Source organism: Macaca mulatta, chromosome 5, assembly GCF_049350105.2.
Source record: "Macaca mulatta isolate MMU2019108-1 chromosome 5, T2T-MMU8v2.0, whole genome shotgun sequence".
Lineage (NCBI taxonomy): Eukaryota > Metazoa > Chordata > Mammalia > Primates > Cercopithecidae > Macaca > Macaca mulatta.
In genome coordinates this window covers 25854280-25881816 of record NC_133410.1, presented here as the reverse complement: position 1 = coordinate 25881816, position 27537 = coordinate 25854280, and the positions used below count along the sequence as shown (strand labels likewise).

Here is a 27537-nt window from a genome sequence, read left to right as displayed (position 1 = left end):
CACCGAGGCTGGAGTACAGTGGCACAATCATGGCTCACTGCAGCCTTGACTTCTCGGGCTCAATCGATCCTTCCCATGTTAGCCTCCTGAGTAGCTGAGACCACAGGCTTGTGCCACCACAACCAGCTAATTTTCACATTTTTTTTGTAGAGATAGGAGTCTCGTCATGTTGCCTAGGCTGGTATCCAACTCCTGGGATCAAGTAATCCTCCCGCCTCCATCTCCCAAAGTGCTGGAATTATAGGTGTGAGCCACTGCACCCAGCCTCAGTGGGATTTATAGACCAACTGAATACATTGTGTGAGAGGAGAAAGTCAAGGATAACACTGAAATGTTTACTTTAAGCAACTGGAAGAATGGAGTTGCCATCAACCAAAATGTGGAAGACTGAGAAGAGCAAGTGATGGCAGAAGGACAGCAGAAACTCAGTTTTGCATATGTTCACTTTGAGATACCTAATAGGCATCCAGGTGGAAATGTCAGTGAGTACTTGGACATAGAGGCCAGGAATTCAGAGGAAAAGCCCAAGCTGGAGATTTAGATTTAGGAGTCACCAGCACATAGACAACATTGAAAGCAATTAGATTGTTTACAGTTTCCCCAGACATACCCTTTCTGTCTCATCCTCCATGCACTAATAAAAGAACTTGATAGCTGAGCATGGTGGTGCGCGCCTGTAGTCCCAGCTATCAGGAGGCTGAGGCAGGAGAATCATTTGAACTTGGGAGATGGAGGTTGTGGCAAGCCAAGATCATACCATTGCACTCCAGCCTGGGCAACAGAGTGATACTCTGTCTCAGAAAAAAAAAACAAAAACTTATACTTCTCACAGCAAGGTACACATTTATAGACATCACTACTCATAGAAATACTGTAGTACAAAATAAGCATTTAAATAGCAAATACGGTTTAGTTTAATAGCCGAAAAGTAAGTTTATGAAAGGGAATTCAGTAGCTTGAGTTTACATCTTTTGCACCTGAAGTTTGAGTGTTAAGGAGATCATTTCTTAGTAAAAGAAAACGTATTTGGAACCATTCAACCCTGGGATCAGTCCACTCTCTTTGCTATTAAGAAAGCAATTACATGTCTGCATTAGTTTGCTAGGCTTGTGTATTAGAATTCTCCAGAGACAGAACCAATGGGATGGATGGATAGATGGATGTATAAGAGGGTATTTATTAGGGGAATTGGCTCATGCCATTATGGAGGCTGAGAAATCCCATGACAGGCCCTCCACAATCTGAAGACCCAGGAAAGCTGGTAGCATGGCTCAGTCCACATCTGAAAGCCTCAGAACCAGAGAAGTCAATGGTGTAACTCAATCTGAGGCTGAAGGCCTGTGAACCTGAGGGATTGGGGGGTGCTAGTGCCAGTCCCAGAGTCTAAAGGCTGGGAAACCTGAAGTTGTGGTGTCCAAGGGCAGCAGAAGAAGGGTGTCCCAGCTCTAGAAAAGAAAGAAAGAGAATTTGCCCTTTCCTTCCCTTTTTGTTTCATCCAGGCCCCTAAGTGATTGGATGGTGCCTGCTCACATTGAGGGTGGATCTTTTCCACACAATCCACCAACTCACATACCAGTCTCCTCCGGAACCACCCTCACAGACAAGCCCAGAAATAATTAATGCCTTACCAGCTATCTAGGTGTCCCTTAGTTCAGTCAAGTCAACACCTAAAATTAACCATCACAGGCTGCCATAAAAGTTCCACAGACTGGGCGGCTTAACCAGCAGAAATTTATTGTCTCACAGCTCTGCAGCTACAACTCCAAATCCAGGTGTCAGCAGAATTGGTTCCTTCTGAGGACTGTATGCAAGGGATCTGTACAGGCCTCTCTTCTGGGTTTGTAGATGAACATCTACTCCCTACCTCTCCTCTCATCATCTTCCTGCATGTCTGTCTCTAAATTTCTCCCTTTTCTTTTTCTTTCTTTCTTTCTTTTCTTTTCTTTTTTTTTTTTTTTTTTTTTTTTTTTTTTTTGAGATGGTCTCACTCAAGCTGGAGTGCAGTGGCACAGTCACGGCTCACTGCAGCCTCAACCCCTCTTGGTTCAGGCAATCCTCCCATCTCAGCCTCCAAAGTAATTGGGACTACAGGCATGTGCCATCATGCCTGGCTAATTTTTCTATTTTTTGTGGAGATGAGGTTTCACCATGTTGCCCAGGTTCTTTGGAGCTCCTGAGCTCAAGCGATCCACCTGCCTCAGCCTCCCAAAGTGCTGGGATTACAGGTGTGAGCCACTGCACCGGGCCCCAATTTCCCCATTTTATTAATATAAGGACACCAGCTATACTGAATTAGGACCCACCCTAATGACCTCATTTTAACTTGATTACCTCTGTAAATAAACTATCTCCAAATACAGTCACACTCTGAGGTACAGGGAATTAGGACTTCAACATATGAATTTGGGAGAGGGCATGATACGACCCACAAAATGCCTAAGTAAAGCAATAAACCTAAATCTCAAGACTGCCTTGAGGCTTCAATGAGATACTTACAGTATCTGATCCTGTACCTGGCATATAGCAGCCAATCAAATTGTAGAGTGCCAGAGAATACGGTTTAACCACCAATGGTAATCTACGTACAATCCCCCAAAAAAACTTTCTACTAACGTAAGCTGGCTATAAAAATAATGAAAAGGTTACTTCCTCTTAGAGCCAACCAAATGTTGCAGATGTAAGTATGTCTGGGTGACCCTAAAACTTGAGAAATGGATTTAGGATTTAAAGTTGGCATGATATGGATTTAGTGGTTCACCCAACAGCAAGAGGATCTTCATTTATCTGTGTGGTAATTTGAAATGAAAGCTCTTTCATTTGCAAAGGGCATTAATCTTTCATCATATATGTATCAAGTTACTACTAATGCCAGTCACTTGCTGGGCATCTGAGGTTAAAGAGACAGATCGCCTGCTCACAAGAAATGTTCCATCTAATGATGGAGACAAATTAACAAGTATTTACAGTAAAAACGTGATAATCAGGGTAAAAATAGAATGCTACATAACCACAGTCCAACTGGGGCACTAGGGAAGATTTCTTAGAGGAAAGAGCAGTTGAGATGACTTTGAAGGTCAGGAAGGTATTACCAAATTAAAGGTTAACCAGAGAAAGAGGAAGGAAAGACATCCTAATCAGAAGTAGTATCTGAACCTTTTTAAATATATAAAGTGAAAACTTTCTTACAGAAGAGTAAATATGCAGTCTTTGAAGAACAGCCATATTGTGTTCAACATTTTCATGTAAATAATTGGATAATAGATCTTTCTTGGCATCATGAGGCCCGTGTGTCTGTATGCGTGTGTGTGTGCATGAGGCACGTGTGTCTGTGTGTGTGTGTGTTATTTATTTTGACACGAAGGCTTGCTCTGTCATCCAGACTGGAGTGCAATGGCACAGTCTCAGCTCACTGCAGCCTCAACCTCTTGGGCTCAAGCAATCCTCCCACCTCCTCAGCCTCCCAAGTAGCCAGGACTACAGGCACGCACCATGACAGCCCAGCTAATTTTTGTTTATTTTTTGTAGAGACAGGGTCTCAAACTCCAGGACTCAAGCAATCTACCTACCTCTGCCTCCCAAAGTGCTGGTATTACACGTGTGAGACACCACACCCAGCCACTGTTTGTGTATTTTAATATTGAACCACTTGGAAAGCACCTAGTACACCATATTATCCGAAAGATATAAACCTAAAAGCCTATTTCTATATAATAAGCAATGTGGTTAGACAGATGAAAGAAACCTACATTAATGTGTACCAACAGGAGAAGCAATGGGTGGGACAGGATCTTTGGAAAAGCTAGCTGCTTACTGTTATAAAGTAGAAGAAAGAAATTACATACAGCAAAAGAGCTTCTGAGAATTTGATAAATGGCATTTATTTTTTGGCTGCCAGGGAGCTCAAAGCTAACTTTGCTGTAAAATTTTAATAACCATGTAGAAACTTAAACCTATGTAACAGTTTACTCTTTCCTCTCAGTGTTCATTCCTGTTCTATGAAAATGGTGGTTCTACACATACAAGTGAAGAATAACACAGAAGAGTCTATTGAATTTGGGTTATGTTTAGTTGCACATGTCCTTAGTACATGTGCAGGAGCAAAAGTGCAGTAAGCATTTTAATGTAATACAGAGAGACAGAGATTCGGTGTAAGAAATTGGCCACATGATTTTGGAAGCTAAAAAGTCCCATAATCTGTAGTTGACAAGCCAGAGACCCAGGAGAGCCAGTGGTGTGGCTTAGTCTGAGGGCAGGAGAAAACTGATGTCTCTGCTCAAGCAGTCGTCCAGAGAGGGAGTGAATCTCCTTTTCCTCACCTTTTCATTCTATTCAGGACCCGGACAGATTGGGTGAAGCCCAGCCATATTTGGGAGAGCAGCCTGCTTTACTCAGTCTACCAATTCCAATGCTAATGTTTAACCAAATATCTGGGCACCTTGTGGCCCAGTCATATTAAAATTAACCACCATATCACTCTATCTTAATGACTACCAAACCCATTACTCCAGCTTAGAGCTATCTTGTGAACTCCAGACTCATACTGATAGTTCTACTTGGATAGATAATAAACATCTCAAATTCACATACTCAAAAACCATGCTCCTGATATTTTCCCCAAAACCTACTTCTCCTGATAGTCCCCATCTTAGTCAATGACTGCTCTATCCTTCTTCACATTCACCAAATCCTGTTGATTCTATCAATGAAATAGAAAAATCATCTGATCTTTTCTTACCACCTTACAGCTACCACTCTGGTACAAGAAAACATCAATTCTTCCCTGGGTTGTTGCGATTTTCTCTTAAATGCTTTCCCTGTTTTGTCTGTGCCCTCCAGTGTCTGTTTCTGATGCATCTGAAAAAGGTCATGTTAGTTCTCTCTTTAAAACCTTTAAACAAGTTGGAGTAAAAGCAATAATGATCAACAGGCCCCTGCATGATCTGGCCCCAGTTACCTTTCTGACCTCATTTCCTATTGTTCTCCTTCTCATTCAGTCTGCTGGAGCCATTCAGTCTCATCACCCGTCCTAGAATAAACTAGGCACAACCTTTCCTCAGGGATTTTGCATTTGCTTTTCCTTCTGTCTAGAATGTTCTTTGAACAAATATTCACAACAGTTACTTTCTCATCTTTCTCCTTCAGCTCTTTGCAGAGATGTCCCTTCTCAGTGGCGTCTTGTCTGACAACTCACTTTAAAATTGTAACCCTCACATCCACGCACAGTTGCTTCTTAACTTCCATGCCTGCATTGGCCTCCTCCATAACCCTTATCGCTACCTAAAATATTATAGATTGCTTGTGTTTATAATATTGTCAGTCTCTCCCAGGAGAGTGTGAGTTCCACGAGGTTAGCCATTTTATCCCCTGAGCCTAGAAGAGTGCCTGGTAGCACAGGCATTCGATTACTATTTGGTGGATATTGAACAAATCAATGACTGAACACATAGATTCAAAACCCAAGTAGGAGTTTCTGCCAAAAAAAAAAGGGGGGGGTGTCATTCACATATGGGTGTATGGGTGGAAGCTGGAATTGTGATCAAGTGGCAGGTTACTGAGTGAGAGAGAATGTACAAAGAGAAGATTAGAGGGTTGAAATCCATCTTAGGAGCAGGCAGAGAAAGTTAGAATGAAGGAGCCTGAAAATCAGTAACAAGAGTGTAGAAGGAGAACCAGGAGAGAGTGAGCAACAAGAAGATAGACATACTCTCAATGGGAGTGGTTGGCAGTGTACAGTGTAGCAGAAAGGTTAAGACTAGCACTAAAAAGTATCCATAGATATTGCTTAGTTTTTAAGAAAATAAATAAATGGAGATCATCTTACACCATATATCGAACTCCAGATGGGTAAAATGTTGAATGCAAAAATTTGATAAAGAAATATAATCTTGATGAGAAAGAATTTTCTAAGCTTAAAATAAATTATATAATTTACAAACTGATAAATTTGACTCCATTAAAATGAAAAACATTCTCCATATTGAAAAGAAGCTCAAAATGAAAATGCTAAAATCAAGTGGAAAAATATGTGCAATCCGTTTGACAATGGAAGAATTTTTTATATTTAAAAAAGCTCTTACAATAAGAAAAACCTTAAGATTCTGATGCCTAAAAAGGTAAAAATATAAACAAACATTCCACCAAAGTATAAATATAAGCAGTTGAAAAATGATCTACTTGACTAATTAATGAAGTGCCAATTAAGACAATAAGATTTTTTTCTCCTATTAACAAGGTTAAAAAATATAATTATGGCATATGAACTGAAACAGAAATACCCATATACTATCAGTAAACCTAAATGTGTACAATCCATTTTACACAGTCATTAAAAAATATAAGATATTCGGAATAGCCAAAAGGTAGAAACCACTCAAATGACCATCAACAGTTGAATTGATAAATGAAATGTATAGATTTAGATATATACACGATGGCATATTATTCAGTCTTAAAAAGGAATAAAATTCGGATACATGCTACAACATGTATGAGCCTTGAGAAACATTATGGTAAGTGAAAAAAGCCAAACACAAAAGGATAAATATTATATGATTCCACTTATAGGAGTGATATTGTTTGGCTGTGTCCCCACCCAAATCTCATCTTAAATTGTAGCTCCCATAATTCCCATGTGTTGTGGGAGAGACTTGGTGGGAGATAATTGAATCATGGGGGCAGTTTCCCCCATACTGTTCTCATGGTAGTGAGTAAGTCTCATGAGAGCTGATGGTTTTATAAGGAGAAATCCTTTTCACTTGGTCCTCATTCTTCTCTTGCCTGCCACCATATAAGATGTGCCTTTGCTGCTCCTTCACCTTCTGCCATGATTGTGAGGCTTCCCCAGCCATGTGAGACTGTGAGTCCATTAAACCTCTTTCTCTTTATAAATTACCCAGTCTCAGGTATGTCTTTATTAGCAGCATGAGAAAAGACTAATACAATGAGGTGCCTAGAATAGTCAAATTTCTAGAGAAAGAAAGTAGAATAGTGGTCGCCAAGGTTGGGGGAGGAGGGAATGGAAGTTACTGTTAACAGTTAGAAGTTCGGTTTGGGATGATGAAAAAGTTCTGGAGATGGATAATAGTGATAGTTGCCCAACATTGCAAATGTATCTAAGGCCACTAAATTGTACACTTAAAAATAGTTTAAATTGTCAATATTATATTATTTATTTTATATTTTACCACAATAAGGAAAGTCTTGAAAAAATATAGAAATTTACAATAACCCAGTACTTACACTTTTAGAAATGGCTCTTGTGGAAATAGACCAAAATTTAAGTAAAGATGTTTATCAGAAAGTTATTTATCATTGCAAAACAACTCCCAGAAACAATATAATGGTGAAATAAATGATGGCACATTCCCACTAACCTGGCAGCCCCAGGACACCAGGGACTTGGGCTGTTCTTGCTCTCCATCTCATCTCCACCACCTTCCTGTACTTGACACGTAGAAGATGCTCAGCAAATACTTGTTGATTTCATTAATATGGTGAAATGCTATGTAGGAGAATATTTATACAGGATTTTAATGATAGGAAAATAGTCTGTTATAATAAGTGGAAAAAACAGGATAAGACTTGTATATATAATTTGATTTCAACTATACAAAGCAGAGGTTCTTCGCATGTGAAATAATGAATTCCCTCATTGTTTCAGCCAATCTGAACTGCAGTTTATAACACCTGAAAACATCCCAAGGGATCCTTCCACCCACACAAGAACTTTACTCATAAAGAGTGCTTATGCTTTCTCGTACGTTATTAAAGAGAAAAGCGGAAAATAGAAAAAAATAGTGGTACCATTAATAAAAGTGACTTGACAGCAAAGGAAAAAACAGGAAAATTATTTAAACAAAACACAAAAAAGCAACTGTCTCACCATAAAACACAGCTGGCTGCAGCCATTTAGCATAGGATTGCAGTTTTACAGACTTGAACAACTTCTTCAGCTATTCTTACAGTAATGGATATTTGTAATAATGATCCTGAGTCACTAATAAAAATATCCAGTTTGTACAATATATTTTGTTTGAGAAGATGGAGCATTATATAATACAGTTTAGAAGGATTTTCATTACAATGCTTTAAATATTTCAAAGTTTTGGGACTTATGAAATTAAATTCTTCTGGAAAATTCACTTAGCTAGAACTTCTCATTTTCCCGATAATATTCAAGAGAAATGAAAAGCTATTTTATTTGAGGATCTAAAATTCTTGTATTTATGTTGGAATTTGGGTTTTCCTAAGACCTGGAGTACATAACAGGTCACCTAGGATGGGGCAGAGGGCTGATTTAAAATGCAGTTTTCTCAGCTCGTCCCCTAAAGATTCTAGTTTAGTGGGTCTGGGATGACGTTTAAGTACTAGCACTTCTAACAGACAGTTCAGATGTTTTGGCCTAGACCAGAAATAGTGGAATCAAGATATGAAGACTTGAGGAATTACTAGAGAGTTACCTGCTTTATTTTAAGGTTATACAGTTTGGATGTCCCCTCCAAATCCCACATTGAAATATTTTCTCCAGTGTTGGAGGTGGATGTGGTAGGAGGTGTTTGGATTGCGGGGCTGGGTTCCTCATGAAAGGCTTGGTGCCATCCCCTTGGTGATGTGTGAGTTCACACGAGTTCTGGTTGTTTGAGAGTGTGTAGCCCTTCCACACTCTCTCTTGCTCCCTCTCTTGCCATGTGACAGGCCTGTTCCTGCTTCACCTTGTATCATAAGTAAAAGCTCCCTGAGGCCTCCCCAGAACCTGAGCAGGTGCTGGTGCCATGCTTGTACAACCTGCAGAATCATGATTCAGTGAAACCTCTTTTCTTTGTAAATTACCTGGTCTCAGGTACTCCTTTATAGCAATGCAAATAACTGCTTGACACAAAGGTAATTGAGGATCATATCTGTCTTGACTTTACCAAGATTATATGTTTCTGTTTTTAACAGGAAAGAACTCTTGCTCTGCTGTTAATAAAGTTTAAAATTTAGTTTGGGCTAACAACTTTATCTCAGATTTCATATTTACTGTTGATAAAATTGTGATATAGTATATGCCATTAATGGTCTCCGATGTTAATGCTACATTTTACCAGATGGCTTCACATGGTGCTTCCACACCATCTCTTCTTTCTCTGTTTGAGATGTTGAATCCCAACCTCTGATACCTAGATGAAGGATGGGTTATCTATAAGACACTGGGAAAAGCATTATGTGAATATGGAAGAGTCTTAATCAAATGTGTTACATGACTGAAAACTTTGGGGAGACATGGATTTACTTGGATATGACTTTTATATGTAGGGATCTTAACCAAACAAGCATGAAGCTTTAAAAAGTGTCATGTGACCACTTTGCAAAAAATTTTTCATACAGGAATTATTTTACAACTCATTAATTTCCATTATGTTTTATGTTTCTGGCAGTGGAAGAATTTTTGTTCCTGCTTCTTCTCCTTCCCCTTTTCTTCTCCATGACAAGCCTGTGCTCAGAAATAACCTCTAGTCCCCCAGATATCGCTAGAAACGTATCATGCATGCTGCCTGAAAGACCTGTTCATTCTTAAAACCACCGATCATATATTACCTCCTCCAATAGCCTTTTCCTAATTGCCCAGGAAGACTTAGTTCTTCCTTTTACTGTGAAAGAACAGAGAAAAATGAAAATGTTTCTACAATGTCATTCATTCATTCAACAATTTAGCAACTACTCTGTTACAAAAGAGTGTCTAGATGACATTTCATTAAGAAAACATGGAACTAGGCCAAGCACAGTGGCTTACGTCTATAATCCCAGCATTTGGGGAGGCTGAGGCAGGCAAATCGCTTGAGCCCAGGAGTTCAAGACCAGCCTGGGCAACATGGTGAAACCCTGTCTCCACAAAAACAATAAGAAAGAAGGAGAGAAAGAGAGAAAGAGAGAAAGAGAGAAAGAGAGAAAGAAAGAAAGAAAGAAAGAAAGAAAGAAAGAAAGAAAGAAAGAAAGAAAGAAAGAAAGAGAAAGAGAGAGAGAAAGAAAGAGAGGGAGGTAGGGAGGTAAAGGAAGGAAAGCCAGGTGTGGTGATGCATGCCTATAGTCCCAGCTACCCAGTAGGCAGAGGGAGGGGGCTCACCTGTCCCTGGGAGTTGGAGGCTGCAGTGAGCCATGATCGCACTACTGCACTCCAGCCTGGGTGACAGAGTAAGACCCTGAAAAAAAAATAAAAAGAAAGAAAGGAAAGAAAGGAAGGAAAGAGGAAGGAAGGAAGGAAGAAAAGAAGGAAGGAAGGAAGGAAGGAAGGAAGGAAGGAAGGAAGGAAGGAAAGAAAAGAAAGAAAGAAAGAGAAAGAAAGAGAGAAAGAAAGAAAGAAAGAAAGAGAAAGAAAGAAAGAAAGAAAGAAAGAAAGAAAGAAAGAAAGAAAGAAAGAAAGAAAGAAAGAAAGAAAGAAAGAGAAGGAAGGAAGAAAGGAAGGAAGGAAGGAAGGAAGGAAGGAAGGAAGGAAGGAAGGAAGGAAGGAAGGAAGGAAGGAAGGGAAGGAAGGAAAGAGAGAGAAAGGAAAGAAAGAAAGGAAGAAAGAAAAAGGAAGGAAGGAAGGAAGAAAGAAAGAAAGAAAGAAAGAAAGAAAGAAAGAAAGAAAGAAAGAAAGAAAGAAAGAAAGAAAGAAAACAAAACAAGGAAATGTAAAGGGAGAAGCACACTTGAGGGATGACGTCAGGTGAGAACATGTTGAGCTTGAGTTGCCTGCAAACCCCCCAGATGCAGCAGGTCTGTCGAGAAGATGCAGAATCCAGACTGAGGATGTAGTGGGGAGCCATCAGCAAAAGCAGTCCTGGGCAGAACCACATATACAATTTGTGCGGCCTGATAAAAAATAAAAATGTGGGGGCCCTTGTTCAAAGAGCAGGAAAAAAGTGCCATTAAAATGATTGAAGGTACTAAGGTCCTAAAATATAAAATATTCTCTTTCTTCCAAGATCTCTCTTTCTCTCTCAACATGTCATGGTGGTTTTTTAATTCACTATTTAATATTGATCTAAATGAAGATTTTAAATTACTGGCATGAATTTTACTGTTCATCTTTATCTTGTTCAATGCCAGTTCTAGATGTAAATATTAGAACATTGAGCTCCTGTCAGAATCCCTGACATCACACCATTCGTACTTTATGGCTTGACCCCAGATGGTGCCTCAAGCTGGTCAGAAGAAATGAACACAAGCCAGACTCAGAGAAGCTAAAAGGAGAAAGAAAGGGTTCTCCCAGGCACAGAGTGGCCCAAAGGGTCCAAAAATACATTTAGGATAAGTTCAGACTCTCCCAGATGCTCTGGGTCCTGCCGTGGCACTTGGAAGGTCCATATGCACTTGAGCCTGACAGCTGCCATGTTCCCCCTCTCACCAGCCCGCATGCACCACACCTTAGTGAGGGGCTGGAAAGTCAAGTCAGGCATCTCCACTTTCCATGAGTCAGTTGTCCCAGCCCATAGCAGATGGGCAACCCCAAGGATATTGCAACCTCTGCATGAAGATGTGCTAGGTACTTGGATCACAGGTGGTAAGAGGCTGGCCCCCGCCAAGTCAATTTTTTTTTTTTTTTTTTTTTTTTGAGACAGAGTCTCACTCTTTCACCCAGCCTGGAGTGCAGTGGCACAATCTCAGCTCACTGCAACCTCTACCTCCCAGGTTCAAGCAGTTCTCCTGCTCAGCCTCCCAAGTAGCTGGGACTACAGGCACATGCCACCATGCCTGGCTAATTTTTGTATTTTTAGTAGAGAATTTTGTATTTTTGGTTTCGCCATGTTGGCCAGGGTGGTCTCGAACTCCTGACCTCAGGTGTTCCGCCCACCTCGGCCTCCCAAAGTGCTGGGATTACAGGCGTGAGCCACTGAGCCCGGCCTCATGCACTCAGCTTAGGGTGAGGACAGCCGCTGTTGCCAGGCCTCGACCAGAGATGCAGGTGCAAGGACCCCAACCCTTCTTACACCTGCACTCAGCTTCCTGCCAGGGTGGAGGGTAGCAGTAGTCTTGCGGGGAAGGGTTAGAAGAGGAGGGCGGCAGGACCTGGGTGGGAAGGGTGAAGGAACAAGTGGCCAAGAACTCTTCTCAGGTTGAGAAGTGAGAAGAGGGGGAATGAGAAGGACAGCAATTGAGCTGAAATGCTAAGTCCGTGGCACATGCTTGCTATCCCATCATACTTCACTCACAAAACACAAATTCAGAGATAACGTTGTAAGAATTTCAAGACAGCAGCTGCAGAGCGCTAACCCATGAGCTCTCCACTAACCCATGGAGCTCTTCTGAATGCGCGGCCCAGGACAACTGCACTGACTGCAAGCCCGGGAAGCTAACCCTGGGTCTATGACATTACCCACGAGGAGGAGAAAATAGAAGAGGACTAAGAAGAAACACAGGGAGCCTCAATATGATTGAGGTAGGTGTGGGGGCCAGGTGAACAGCAGAAAAATGAGCAGAAACAAATAGATAGAACCTATAAAGAACCAGGCCCAGAGGCCAAGAGAACCATAGACTCATCTATAGTATAGGCTTCTCCTTGGAGGTCTACGGTGATGTCTACTTTCCCTATAAGCATTAAAAAAAAAAAAAAAAAAAAATGAGCCAATAGTTAGAAATTAGAGGCTGGGCACTGTGGCTCACACCTGTAATCCCAGCACTTTGGGAGGCCAAGGCAGGCAGATTGCCTGAGGTCAGGAGTTTGAGACCACCCTGGCCAACATGGTGAAACCCCGTCTCTACTGAAAATACAAAAATTGGCTGGGCATGATGGTGAGCGCCTGTAATCCTAGCTACTCAGGAGTTTGAGGCAGGAGAACTGGTTGAACCCGGGAGGCGGAGGTTGCAGTGAGCTGAGATGGCAGCACTGCACTCCAGCCTGGGCAACAGAGAAGAGAGAGAGAGAGAGAGAGAGAGAAAGGAGGGAGGGAGGGAGGGAAGGAAGGAAGGAAGAAAGGAAAGAAAGGAAGGAAGGAAGAGAGAGAGAGAGAAAGAAAAAGAAAGAAAGAAAGAAAGAAAGAAAAAGAAAGAAAGAAAGAAAGAAAGAAAGAAAGAAAGAAAGAAAGAAAGAAAGAAAAAGAAAGAAAGGAAGAAAGAAAGAAAGAAAAAGAAAAAGAAAGAAAGAGAAAGAAAGAAAGAAAGAAAGAAAGAAAGAAAGAAAGAAAGAAAGAAAGAAAGAAAGAGAAAGAAAGAGAAACGAGGGAGGGAGGGAGGGAAGGAGAGAGAGAGAGAGAAAGAGAGGAAGAAAGAAAGAGGGGTGGAGAGAGGGAGGGAGGAATTAGAAACATTCTCATAAAAAGCAAGCTTTTCTTTAAAAAATAAAAATCAAAAGATTTATCAATGTGGTGTCCACATTCCTCCATGGCCAAAATCAACCAGAGACAGCAGCACCCGTCTTAGAAGGGACACATGCCCACAGTTTGACAGGCTTCCTGTGACTCACCCTGTGTCTGCATGTGCAGCTATACCGAACCCAGCTTCACCTGTGTAGACTGCAGCCAGCCTGTGGGCATGTGAGTTTGGAGCCTCGGGTCTGCATTGCGTGTGCAATGCCGCAGAAAGTCAACCAGAAGGAGACCTAAAAATAGGTCATTGGATCTGGCAAGGAGGAAAGCATTGGTGATCTTAATGAGAACAATCTGAATGGAGTTTTGGGATGGAAGCCAGATGGCAGTGGGTGGAGAAGTGAATGGGAGGTGACGAAGTTGAGCCAGCAAGGATAGAGACTAATTTTTTCAGCATTTTTTTGACATAAAGGGGGGGTGATGGAAAAGGAGATTGAACCCACCCAGCTATCCCTAAGCCTCCCTCATGCTCCTTCCCACACATCTTCTTTAACTAAATAAAGAAGGAAAGCAACATGAAATGAAGCAACAGCTCTGTTTGAAATTTTACACGTTAGAAATTGATTCAAGACCAGAAGTGGAAATTAACTGGGCTTTTACTGTGCCCTATTATAAGTGTCATACTCAGAGATATCAATCATAAGTATTTCTTACTGCTGGAATTGGTGGTTAGAAAAATAAAGTTAGGCTGCTTGAGACTGATTCATAGGTTTTAATTTTTAAAGCCACTTTAAAATTTTTATCCTATGATGACATCGTTTTTATGGCAAGTTTTAGAAAAAAACCCTTTTTGTTTATATCGTGGAAAGACAGCAGAGTTGCACAGCTTAGGAGCTACTCTGAAAACCCAGGAAACTATTTGACAGCCCTATGCATGTTTCAAAATAGCAGGTAAATTACTTAAATCCTAAGATGTTGTATAGAAATAAGCAACATTCCTCCATTCAATTGTTGAATAAACAAATCTTAAAATAAATGATGACATCTGTTTCCACCTACTGCACCGTTGTCTGGATGTTTCATGGGCTTGTTTGTTCATATAGAATGTAACTCGGAAGGCTGATATTTTATTATGAACATATTTAGGTTGGGATTTAGCAGGCTCTACATTTTATGAAAGGTCTAACTTGGTCAAATATTCTCTATCCCAGAAGTGGAACTTACCAGAATTATCAGTGCATAAGACCTCTTGCTTGGTGCTACTGGAAATGCTCTTTGATTTGTTAAAACAGATTCTGAAAAGTGATTTAGGTCAGGTTTTGGAATCCTTACGAAGTAATCAGATTTTAACTTTGACTTCCACTAGTGTGACAAAGTACAGGAAGGCTGCTCCCTCCCACTGTGGCCTACTGTCACCAACTGTTTAGAATGTGTTCTGCAGACTTCACCGGGGGCTCAGGAGATATGCAGCTTTCAACATATATAGTGTGTTGGTGTGATTTTATGACTTCTAGTGTATGTCAAGTACATAAGACAAGCAATGCTTTTTTTAAAAAAGGGAGAAAATTGTATAATTCTTTTATTCCTGTTTTTCATGAAGTCATATATGTCAGCCAGCCTTTGCTTAATAAACTGCTAGATGTCTTTAAGAAAAAACCTTGAGCTAGTGTTTACAACTTTAAGTACCAACCTTTGACACTAATAAATACTTTCAGCCTCTACAATAAGCTGATATTGGTCACACAGACTGTATCTCTCTGAAGTCCAAACTCGCAAGTCAGTGAGCCAGCTTCATATACATACGTCCAACAACTGGCCCATTCGACACTCAGATGTAGGTAGTGTCGGAAGCTGCGTGGGTGAGTAGGCTGAGGGTATGAGGAGGGAAGGACTTGGTGGCAGACAGAGGAAATAGATGGGAAAGGGGCCAAGAGAATGGGAAAATGAGCCATTCTCATTGCCTTGTTTCTTGTAATTCAACCACTCTCTAACCACAAGAAATATAGATTCTGTCCCCACTTAATCATTGAAACTGATATCTGCAAACCCAGTGGATTTTTATTCAACCTTTATTCTCCTTAACACCTTACAGCACGTGACAGTCATTTTTTAGGGGAAAAAATGTCCAATTTTTTATAAAATCTCCTTCTCTCTGGGTTATGTAGTACCAACTGTCTTGGTCCTCCTGCTATGAATACTTACTGTCCTCCTTCCTAAGCAGCCTTTCTCTTACCTCCAACATGTCATCCTTCCCAGCCTCACCCCCACCCCACATGCAATCTCGTAGGTCTGGCTTCTCTACTCTTGCCCTAGTGATCTCATCTGGTGTCCTGTTTTTGCTTGTCTCCTCCATACAGATGATTACTAAATCATGTTATGTAGCCTCAGCTTCTTTGCCAAGTTATAGATCAATATCAATGAGTAGTGGAAAGAGCTAAGAGATTGGAATTTAAATCAAATGACATCACATATATGAAAACTCCAAGTTCTATACAGATGCCAAATATTATTCTCTGCCTTCCATAGCTTTCAAGCCACTTTCGTTCTTCCTGATACCTTCCTGACATCTCTAGTGGCCTTACCTTCCAGTTAAACGGGGAAAATTGAGGTTCCATCTTTGATTTTCCTCTCTCATTCATCTCATCCAACCAGTGCCTCTAAATACTACATTTTTGCCAGTCTATTGCATCTTTCTTTGTTTTTCCAACTCATCACACTCACCACTAAGCAAAATGGTCTTCTCCATGCCCATCTCCCATTATAGCACTTGACTCAGGCCTCAGTGAATCTCCATTTCTTACCAAAACCGGTACAAACTTTCCCACCCAGTATTGGAACTTCTCCATAATATAGACCTTTTATGCCTCTGTGGCTTATTTACTTGCCACTCTTCTATTCAATCACTATGCCCCAGCCAAATAGGTTGATTTTTACTCTCCACAACCCCTCCAAACATTCCCACTTATAGATAGTTGTTCAGGGCAGTCTCTCCAATGGAATGCTTTTCTGTCTTCTCCCCCTATCCTGTCTTCAAGGCAATATGGGTCTGGGTCCAGGCTAGAAAATAGATCCCCCTCTAGATGTTTCAAAAACAGGGAATTTGATACAGGGAATTGGTTTCCAAGGTGCTGGGAGGTTTGGAAGAGTAAATGGGAGAAACAGAGGGGTTAAAGGAGCAAGAAAAGAAGCCATAGCTAAACTCCCTTGGGCTGAAGTCCCCACATTCACACCTGCTGCTGTGGAGCTTGCCAGTTCTAGATAGACAAAGGGAAATATGGCTGGAACTGCTGAAAAGGCACTGTCTCTGCCTAGGCTGCTGCAATGTGGAATTCTCCTCCTCCCTGCAACCCCTGCTTCTGCTCCAGCAACCTCCAGCAGTCTTCACTCTCAAAACTAGAGCAGGACTCTTCTCTCTGCTGCTGCCTTTGGATTTTCTGCTGGTCCCAGTTGGCAAGGGAGCCTACGAAATGTAGTTTTCAGACACTTGTTCGTACCTCTACAGAGCAGAATATAGAACGGCAGCTGGGGGTGGAGGACAACAGGTGAAAAGCTGGATAAGGGCCCAATACAAACACTACATATTCCCTGAAGTGTTTCTTTATTCCCACCTCCCTCTGCCCCTCCAACACCATCAGCTTCGAAAGACTTCTCTCTCTTCTGAATTTTGTCCATGGGTCTCTTTGAATTCATTTAAAATACATTTGTTGAGGAACCCCTCTGTGCCAGGCACTGTGCTAGAAGCTGAAAATACAACTATGAGTAAGACAGACTTGGCTGCCATTCTTCTAGAACTTCATGGAGTTTAAAGTCTAGCTGAGGAGACATACTGTTAAATAAGCAATTACAGTGTAGCTTGACGAGCATTAAGACAGGGGAAGTCGAAGTGTGAGGACACATAAGAATGAAGGGTCAGGAAGTGCTTCCAGAGGAAGTCAAAGTCTGATACCAAAGAGGCAAGGGCCAGGGAGAAATTCTCTTGATAGAAACAAAATAATGTCCAAAGGCCCAGAAGTGATAGAGAGAGAGAGAGAGAGAGAGAGAGAGAGAGAAAGAGATTGAGAACTTCTCATGCAAGATCCAGAATGCATGTGGTATAGGCAGCATGGGCATTTTGAAGAGGAGAATGGGAAAGAAGAGAATGGGGGGAGATAATGGCTAGGGAAGACAACAGGCATCATAGAACACAAGCCTGGTGAGTCACATTAAAGTTTGAACTTTACCCTAAGGACAATGGGAAGCCATTGAAGGTTTACAGTAGAAATGTGGCACGATCAGATATTCATTTTAGGAAGTTCATGTTGACTTCAGGGCAGAGAATAGGGTGAAGGGAGGCAGGGCAACTATTTAGGAAGCTGTTAGAGAAATCAAGAATAGTGACTGAGAGTAGGTTATGGCATTAGAAAGAGATGGTGGATTCAAGAGGTGTTTAGAAAGGAGACTTGATGTGTGTACCTGGGAAACGGGGAGTCAAGGATGGCTCTCACACTTCTACTTTGCCTTTACTAACTGCATGAACAGAAGTGACACTGCTGAGATGGAGAATGTAGAAGGGTGATGTTTTGGGAGTGTACTCATTTCTTACTGCTGCTGTAACAAATTGTCACAAACTTAGTGACTTAATACAGATTTATTATCTTATAGGTCTGGATGTCAGCTGTCCATGTGGGTCTCCCTGGGCTAAAATCAAGGTGTCGGAATGGCTGCTTCCTTCTGCAGGCTCTAGGGGAGAATCCATTTCCTTGCATTCTCCAGCTTCTACAGGCCACCTGCATTCCTTGGCTCATGTCCCCTTCTTCCATCTTCAAAGCCAGTAGAGTTGCATCTTTTAATCTCTATGACTCTGACACTCCTGCCTCCCTCTTATAAGGACACATGCGATTACATTGGATTCACCCACATAATCCAGGATTATCTTCCCATCAAGATCCTTAACTTATTCACATCTGCCAAGTAAGTCCCTTTTGCCACATAAGACAACATGTTTACAAAATTTCAGGGATTAAGATGTGGACATCTTTGAAGACCATTATTCTGCCTACCACAGGGAGTAAGGGCTCAAATATGAGTTCAGTTCTACACTCATGGTGCTTGGTGAATATGGCACATCCAGGTGGTGATGCTGGGTAGAAAGCATGATAGCTGGGTCTGAACCTTGAGAGTGGGATTTGCTTGACCATCTAAATGTGAGCATCATCAAAGTATAGATGGAATTGAAAACATGGACGTAGATGGGTCTCCCTGGCAAAATATTTAGAGTGAAAAGAAAAGAGGAAAAACCTTGAGAAACATCATCCTTCAATGGATGAGTAGAGAATTCTATGAAGAAGAATGAAAATGAGTAGAAAGGCAGGAAGGACTGGGGGTGAGGAACAGTTTTGGTTTCTCTTCAGGACCCCAGAGTTTCCCATCTCCACTTCTTTGCACATCTTTCCTCAAACCAGACCTTCACTATACTGGTGTGTGCACCACCCCCCATAGCCACCAGCCCAGATTCACGATTGTCTTTTATTCCTAATTTAAAATTCCAGGAGAGAAAAATCTGATGCCCCCAGCTTGAGTGCAGGCATTGATCCAACCCCCAACACTGTCCATGATACATCATGGGCACTCAATATTTGTTAAATGAATGAATATTTGTTGAATTAGTGAAGTCAGAGATTCACCTGTGGTCTAACCAGCTATGACCACAAGGCATCATCATAGAGCACACACATGGCTCTGAGAGACCAACCTGTATTAGTCCATTCTCACATTGCTATAAAGAACTACTGGGTAATTTATAAAGAAAAGAGGTGTAAATGGGTCATGGTTCCACAGGCTGTACAGGAAACATGGCTTGGGAGGCCTCAGGAAACTTACAATCATGGCAGAAGGCAAAGGGGAAGCAGGCATATCCTACACGGCTGGAGCAGGAGGAAGAGAAGGAAGGGGGAGGTCCCACACACTTATAAACAACCAGGTCTCATAAGAACTCACTAACTATCATGAGAACAACAGGGGTAACTCTGCCCCCATGAGCCAATCACTTCCGACCAGGCCTCTCCTGCAACACTGGGGATTACCATTTGACATGAGATTTGGGCAGGGACACAGATCCAAACCATATCACCACCTCTGAGTGGGGAAGATTTCTACATAAAAGTATAGGCTGAGCAGACAGCCCAAAATATAGCCAGAGCTCTAAAGCCTACTTAGTATAATTCCTAGCACAAGGCAGTCATCAGTAAATCTCTGTGAACCCACCTGCTGGCTGGGGCTTTGGTGACTCCCTGGCTGGCCATTAAGAGGCAACGGAATGTTTAGCAACACATTGTGTGGAAGTAACAAACCTGCACAAGTTCCATTATCCATGGCAGTTTCTGTAGCACAAGCTTCCTTTACCAACAGCTCCATCTGCTTTAAGATGCTTTAGAAACATTTCAGCTCTAAGAAGCTCCTCTTTGCTTGAGATTTAAATCTCACCTTTACTGCTACTGACTGAATGATTCCATTTATTTGACATTCTGGAAAAGATAAAACTACAGGGACAGTGGTTGCCAAGGGCTGGGGAGTGGCCAGAGGAGTTGACTACCAAAGACGGCAAGGGAATTTTTTGTGTTGGTAGAAATATGATTTCATGACTCTATGTATTTGTCAAAAGTCATAGAAATGTACACTAAAAAGGGTGATTTTACTGCTCCTGAATTATACCTCAATAAACCTGACCCAGACTCCCAAAAAAGAACCCCTTTCTTCCTGCTGACTTTTGTGTATGCATTGCATCCCTGATTTTTCTTTTGTGCCACCTTCTAACTTGGCACTTGTGAAGTCTGATTCCTCATGTCAATCTAAATGTATCTGTTACCTGGCAATGTAAATTCTTCCTTCGCTTGTCTCTGTGTGTCTGCAACTGCAATTTAACCTCCTTGATGGCAGCCGGCAGAGCTTACTTACATTTTGACTGTTTTCCTTTTGTGGACTTAGCACTCACTAAGTTTGACGTGTTATATTTGTTTTTTGTTTTTTGTTTTATTTTTTATTTTTTTATTTTTTTATTTTTTTGAGACAGGGTCTTGCTCTCTCATCCAGGCTGGAGTGCAGTGGCCCAATCTCGGCTCACTGCAACCTCCACCTCCTGGGCTCAAGCGATTCTCTTGTCTCAGCCTCCCTAGTAGCTGGGATTACAGGCACATGCCACCAAGCCCGGCTAATATTTGTGTTGTTAGTAGAGGTGAGGTTTTGCCATGTTTGCCAGGCTGGTCTCCGGTCACCTGACCTCAAGTGATCTGCCTGCCTTGGCCTCCCAAAGTGATGGGATTATAGGCGAGAGGCTATGTTTTCACCCAGAAGAGTGGTTTTGGTTTTGATGAACTTTTTGGTAGTCTTTCATTCATTTGGTGTCCAGTCCAGCTCCTTCCCCTTTTCCTCTGAAGTCACTTGATGACCTCACTAGATGTTATTGTACACATATGAAATGTTCGAACCGGACAGCATGTAAAACTAAACATTAAAAAGAGGACTGGTGTTTCTCCTCTTTTTTCTTGAAAAGGAAAGGAGCTGTAGACTTCTGGAGCGTTATAATTTCATTTCTCCAGAGTTGGACAAGCCACAGCCTGAAGCCTGGCAGGCCCAACATGCTTGTGTTTGCCATGCCAGAGTCTATGATTCTAAAAGGTATCAGGTTTTCAGAAAAAACAGAATTCTACCTGTGGCGGGTCAGGGAGGGATTTCCCACCCAGAGTGAGGCCTTAGGGCAAAAGGATTGTTTTACCGCAGTCATTTGCCAAAAAATCTGATTTCCTTGAGTTGCATGAAAAGACAAATCATGGTTTAAAGAATACAGTTTTATTTTTGTCTTATCCTCTGGGAAAATTTGGCATGTGGAGTTCTTGATTTTAACTGTTAGGTGTTAAACACACCCACAGCTTGCCCAGCATGTAGAAATATTTGTTGAAATGACTTTCATTTTAACACAACAACCAACAGGGCAACACGATCAGGTATTTTGCTTTTGCAAAGCAGCTTGAATTTGGTACACATCATGAACCTGGCAGATATGGGAGCCTTACTAATTTCAATCAATAGCATCTTTAAACCTTTAAGGAAGGGACTAGCTGCCGGGTGTGGTGGCTCACGCCTGTAATCTCAGCACTTTGGGAGGCCGAGGCAGGCGGATCACGAGGTCAGGAGATCGAGACCATTCTGGCTAACACGGTAAAACCCTGTCTCTACTAAAAACACAAAAAATTAGCTGGGCGTGGTGGCATGCACCTATGCACCTGTAGTCTCAGCTACTTGAGAGGCTGAGGCAGGAGAATCGCTTGAACTCGGGAGGCTGAGGCAGGAGAATCGCTTGAACTCGGGAGGCCGATCTTGCAGTGAGCAGATATCACGCCATGGCACTCCAGCCTGGGTGACAGAGAGAGACTCTGTCAAAAACGAAGAGAAGAGAAGAGAAGACAAGAGAAGAGAAGAGGAAAAAGAAAGAGAAAAAGAAAGAGATTAGCAAACTGCTGCCATAGGTCACATCTGGCCTTCCACCTGTTTTTGAAAATGAGGTTTTACTGAAAGCCCATCACGCTCATCTGTTTCCATGTTGTCTACAGCTGCCATTTTTTTTTTTTTTTACTATAACAGCAGAGTTGTGTAGTTGCCACAGAGATCACCTGTCCTGCAAAGCTTAAAATATTCACTATCTAACTCTTCTGAGAGAATTTCGATGACCCCTGCTCTAAGAGATGGCATTTCCCAGAGTCAGTTTCAGAATCCTGCACCAGGATTCTGCACCAGGCCTCCTTATTTTTGAAGATGAAAATGGAGAGATAGCATCTGCAGTGTGATCATCTTCCTCATAAGTATACAGATTTTATTTTCAATTAAAATACAAAAAAATAAGATTATGGAGGTTTTATTCCCTGGAGAAAACCTTAGGCAAAGTTTCCCGTTGGCCCTCTTTGTGATATATGAAACTTGTGTCTGTGTGTGTGTCCACATGCAACCTAAATAATGAATCGTGTAAAACAATTTATTGGAAAAAGCAATTACTCTTAAGCTTTTGGTGAGTTATAGACCCTTTTGGGTACCTGCAAAGATAGAAATATCCTCTCCTCGGGGCTAAAAATGGGCATATACACTTCACTCAAACTGTGTGTATAGTTTTAAGAGCTCGCAGAGGTCTGAGGCTAGCGTGCTCAGTCCAGGCAAATTACTACTTTACTGAAGGATGAGTCTCTACAGGCAGAACTCCAGGCACTAAGCAGTTTGACAGGAGGTGTTAGGCACTAAGCAGTTTAACAGGAGGTGTTAGGACAGTTCCAGCATTCATACAATCACATCTCAATCACTTTATTTTATAAAACCGGAAGCCTTAAAGAGTTTTCAGACCGAAGATGCCAGTTTGGGCCCTGGTTCTTTGTAATCTTAGGCACAAACCAAAGCTTTGAGAGCCTCTGAATTGTAGAAGCTTCAATCTGGTGGTTAGGAGATACCCAGTAACGGAAGATAAGTGCAGAGGTCAGAAGAAAAAAAATCCCAGAAATATGCAAACACTGTATAACTCTGAGAGTTCTGTGAGCACCCCCACAGGTGCTCCTAAAACCTGTTGCTATGTTGAGTCCTGGCAGCTTGTTGTGATACATGTGGACAAACAGCATGGCTCACCCGCTAGCAGTGGGGGTTTGTATTCCCGGAATGACTTTAGTAAGCAACGTAAACTGATATAGGTGACCCCCCACATCTAATTACAAGGACTTGATTCCTTTCAGTTCTGTCTCCCCACTAGTAGTGTGCAATGACAGTGGTTTTGCAGGAATATCTAGTCTGCAGAGGTGGGATGTCACCTACACTTAAAGGAACTAAAGCAATATAATGATTAACCAGCTGAGTTAAAGGAGCTGGGAACCGTCCAGTGGAGTCCCCCACAGTGCCCAAGAGTCCTGGTCATTCAAGGGTGTTTGTTATTTGCATAGATGCATTACTTATTCAAAGGCAAAAAGGGGGGAATTTGCAAGTGCCAGTCAAGTTGAGTAAACAGTTAGGTAATCTTCCTCCAAATTCAAATATGAGGTTGAGTACGGCTCTGGTAGGCTCAACTTCTTTCACTTTTATGGGACATGGTCACTGTGGGTCAGCAAACCATAACCCTACAGGAATGGCCAAATCACTAAGGTCCTAATCCCTCAAATCCAGCTCCTGATGGCTCCTGTACTCTTTTATAGGCGTGAAAGGGGTGCGGAAGCCATTGCCATTGCTTGAAGATAAGATGCCACCCATCCGGAGAGCCCTGTCATACCAGAGCATACTGGGCTGTCACCTGTATCAGTTTACGTTGCTTACTAAAGTCATTCCGGGAATGCAAACCCCACTGCTAGACGGTCAGCCATGCTCTCTGTCCACGTGTATCACAAAAAGCTGCCAGGACTCAACATAGCAACAGGTTTTAGTCCTGATGAGGTGAAAAACGAACAAACAGACAAATCTTACCTGCCTCTAATAAACTTTTACTTTGAAGACGCGGTGATTCAGATTCATTGCTTAGCCTAGATGCTTTCTCAGCTCAGTTACAATAGTTTCTGTAGGTATGTGATCAGTTTATCCCTTTTTCTGTGTGAGAGAGGGGAAAAATGGGAAAATTCCACATCTTCATGCAGCAGCTTCCTTTCCTCCCTAACACTGACCCAAGACTGAAGATGAGTTAGAGGAAAAGGTCCTGAACTAGGAGTTAAAGAAATGGGTGTTGATTTGAGCTTAGCCAGTTGCTAAGTGGCCTTGGGCAAATCATTCTAGCCCTTTGGGGATATTTCTTCAGCTATAGAGGGCTTACGATGAGATGATTTTTAAATTCCCTTCTAAATCTGAAATGTGTTTTTGTGATTGCTTTGGAATACCTTGGGACATTCAAAGAAACTTTGACTCCCACAGCAAGGACAGAGACTCAGGAGGGACATGGTCTGTGTACTATTTAAACAACTGAACGGCGATAAGGTTTTTCCCATTAAGGCATTTGGTGGAGGCAAGCAGTTTATAATAAACTTCCCATGAGCTCATTTAAAGCTCCATTTGAAAGCAAACATATTTTTCAAAGTGAGCTCCTTCTAATTACTTGTTATTTGAGCTTCATGTTTCCTTCCAATCTTGAGTTCTGGGCATCTGTGGATGCCCAAGGAAAGTCCATAGCTCTTAAGAAAGATAATTGGTTTGATAAAAGCTGTAAATACAGTGACTAAGGGGTATAAACTAAATGGATTTGTCCTAATCTCCCTTCCTGAATTCTTTCCATTCTCCTGCATCACAGCCTCCACCATATAAAACAGTCCAGTAAAAACTAACGTGTACTCAGTGCCTACCAATGACCAGGCTCTAGCGTAAGGGCTAACATTAAATACAGTACTTACAATATTTCAGGCACTGTGCCAAGTCCTTCATATTTTTTAATTTATCAGTGTTTCCTTACAGTCTTAGAAGGTAGGTACTTTTATTAGCCCTATTTACCAATGAAGAAACTGAAGCACAGAGTGGTCAAGTAATTTGTTCAAGGTCACACAGCTAATAAGTGGCAAAAGCAGGATTTGAAGATGGGTGTGCTCCCGAGTCCACACTCTCAACCACTTTACTGTACTGCACTACAGTTGGACGTGCATAGATTTGGGGAGGAGTGTCTTATAACAGAAGTTTTTAAAATGTCATTTCATCAAGTATTTTACCATTCAAGCACAAGCTAGTCCAAAGATGATTTGGAAATGACAAAATGGTCTCCTTTTGACAACCTTTCAACACGAAACTACCAGCTCCAAGATTCTATGAAACAGCCAAAGTCGTCTCAGTACTTTCTTTTCGTCTCTGCTCTAGTAACGGAGTTCTTGCAAAGCTACCAGAAGAGCCTCCTTTAGGCCAAGCTAGAGTTCACAGGTCATGTTGCCTCCTTCCAAGGCAGTTGGAGCTGGAGCCTAAGAAGGTGAAATTCATGTTCTTCATTGACATACTTTAAGTCTACCTAAGGGTGGTGATCAGAATGGGCATCCTTTGTGTTCAAACACACAGCCCGTTGGTCCTCTGCCAAGCCCATTTAATAGAAGGGGAAATCAAGGCTTAGAGCACTTCATAAGCCTCCTGAGGACTACATGCCTAAGGAAAGCCAGAGCCAGGGCCAGAGCTGGGGAGTTCTGACTAGCAGTTCTGTCTACTGCTAGACAGTTTCCTTCCACCCTTTAACCCCATAGCTGTTAAAGCATCTGCCAAACGAGATCTTAGAGGAACCATTTCAAAGCTATTTTAAGTATCTGCAGGTACGGATTTTTCAGGTGGCCTTCATTAATCTCAAAGCCTAATGAAATAGCTGGGCACAGTGGCACACATGCCTGTAGTCACACCTACCCAGGAAGCTGAGGCAGGAGGATCGCTTGAGCCCAGGAGTTCAAGGCTGCAGTGTGCATTATTGCACCTTTAAATAACCACTGCATTCCAGACTGGGCGTCATCGCGAGACCCCATCATGAAAAAAAAAAAAAAAAAAAGCTCTAATAACTTGGTTCCATCCTCAAAAACATTTGCTTGAAGTTAGGGCTGAGTAGGTGAGTGCCAGCCTGATTTTGTTTTGTTTTATTTTGAGACAGTCTTGCTCTCTCACCCAGGCTGGAGTGCAGTAGCGCAATCTTGGCTCACTGCAACCTCTGCCTCCGGGATTCAAGCAATTCTCGTGCCTCAGCCTCCTGTGTAGTTGGAACTACAGGCGTCTGCCACCATGCCTGACTAATTTTTGTATTTTAGTAGAGACGAGGTTTCACCATGTTGACCAGGCTGGTCTTGAACTCCTGGCCTCAAGTGATCCGCCTCCCTCAGCCTCCCAAAATGCTTGGATTGCACGCGTGAGTCACTGTGCCTGTCCATGCCTGATGATTTTGACCTAAAGGATAGATTTGGTGATGAAAAAGAGAGATTCCTGAAATACTAATACCGTTAAAGATGGCTGTTGTAGTTAAGTGAAGATGAAAATAAAGTGTTTCCCATCTTTATAAGCATTTGCCGCTTACTGTGATTGAATTTGTGTTAAGGAGCCAGGACAGGCTATGGAAGGTCAGCCTACATCAGTTCACCAGAAGTATCATGGGAAGGCCAAGCTATCATGGTTAAAAGTTAATCATTAGTTTCCTTTCTCCATGATACGATTCAATAAGCACATTAACAGTTTATAAAAGAGGTAGTGAAACCTCCTGAGGAAAAAAAAATTATGTAATCAGTTTAGGAGCGAGACTTGCCTCGCCTCCCATCTCAGTGGGGGGTTGAACTGCACAGTGGGGAGGTTCTTTCCGGTTTCATAACAGTTATTATTTCTGGAAGGGTTTATCTTTTATTGCTAATAGCACTTCACTTTCCTCCATGCTCTGAATGTACGTCATCACCCACACCCGGAACCATTATAAACATCCACCCGCCGCCGGAGCACTAACCCTCATGAAGTTAAAACAGTAGTCTTTCCTGCTCGCCAACAGCTATAGACCTTGAAATGCCATTAGGCCAAACTTTATTGGACTCTATTTATTGTTAGAATTGTGGATTATTGATCTAAACTCAAACTAAGTAAATGCATGCGGACATCAACTATAACAATGATTTTCAAAGAGAGAATTTTGAAAGGTATATTGGAGAGAGATGAGAAGCATTTTATGTTTGTAACAGCTCTAATATCTTAATAAGAATGATACCATTTTTTAGAGTTTAAAACATAGTAATAATGCCACTTATTTTTCCCCCATCTAAATAATGTTCACCTACTATGAGCAGACAGTAAGGGCACGAATATAAATCAACTTTAAAGTGTTTGAAATATCCTCCCATTCGTGATTATTGCTATCACTGAATATGTATCCAGCAGCTGGGCAGGAATTCCCTGATACTAGAGTTAAATGATGGGCAGGCAGAATGTGAAGTCCTCTGTGCAGTGGGAATTAAATTGTTCTTTTATTACAGAAATATGATCTTCAAATTTTTTTTTGCCACTTTTTATTTTTTGAGACAAGGTCTCTTTCCGTCACCCAGGCTGGAGTGCAATGGCAGGATCTCAGCTCACTGCAACCTCTGCCTCTTGGGTTCAAGCAATTCTCCTGTCTCAGCCTCCCATGTAGCTGGCATTACAGGTGTGTGCCACCACGCCTGGCTAATTTTTGTATTTTTAGTAGAGATGGGGTTTCGCCATGTTGCCCAAGCTGGTCTCAAACTCCTGACCTCAAATGATTCACCCGCCTCAGCTTCCCAAAGTGCTGAGATTATAGGCGGGAGCCACTGTGCTTGGCTTGATTTTT

General features: G+C 41.8%; 1 long non-coding RNA gene across 2 annotated transcripts; it reads left to right on the top strand.

Annotated features, from left to right (window-relative positions):
• The first annotated feature begins 14983 nt into the window (after window positions 1-14983).
• Window positions 14984-23750, top strand: LOC144340899 (uncharacterized). Of its 2 annotated transcripts, XR_013417444.1 has the most exons (3): window positions 14991-15121; window positions 17904-18212; window positions 23459-23750. It is a non-coding gene; the product is annotated as an uncharacterized LOC144340899 (long non-coding RNA). The 2 variants fall into 2 exon arrangements; XR_013417443.1 differs by lacking the exon at window positions 17904-18212 and having other exon boundaries at window positions 14984-15121.
• The last annotated feature ends 3787 nt before the right edge of the window (window positions 23751-27537 follow it).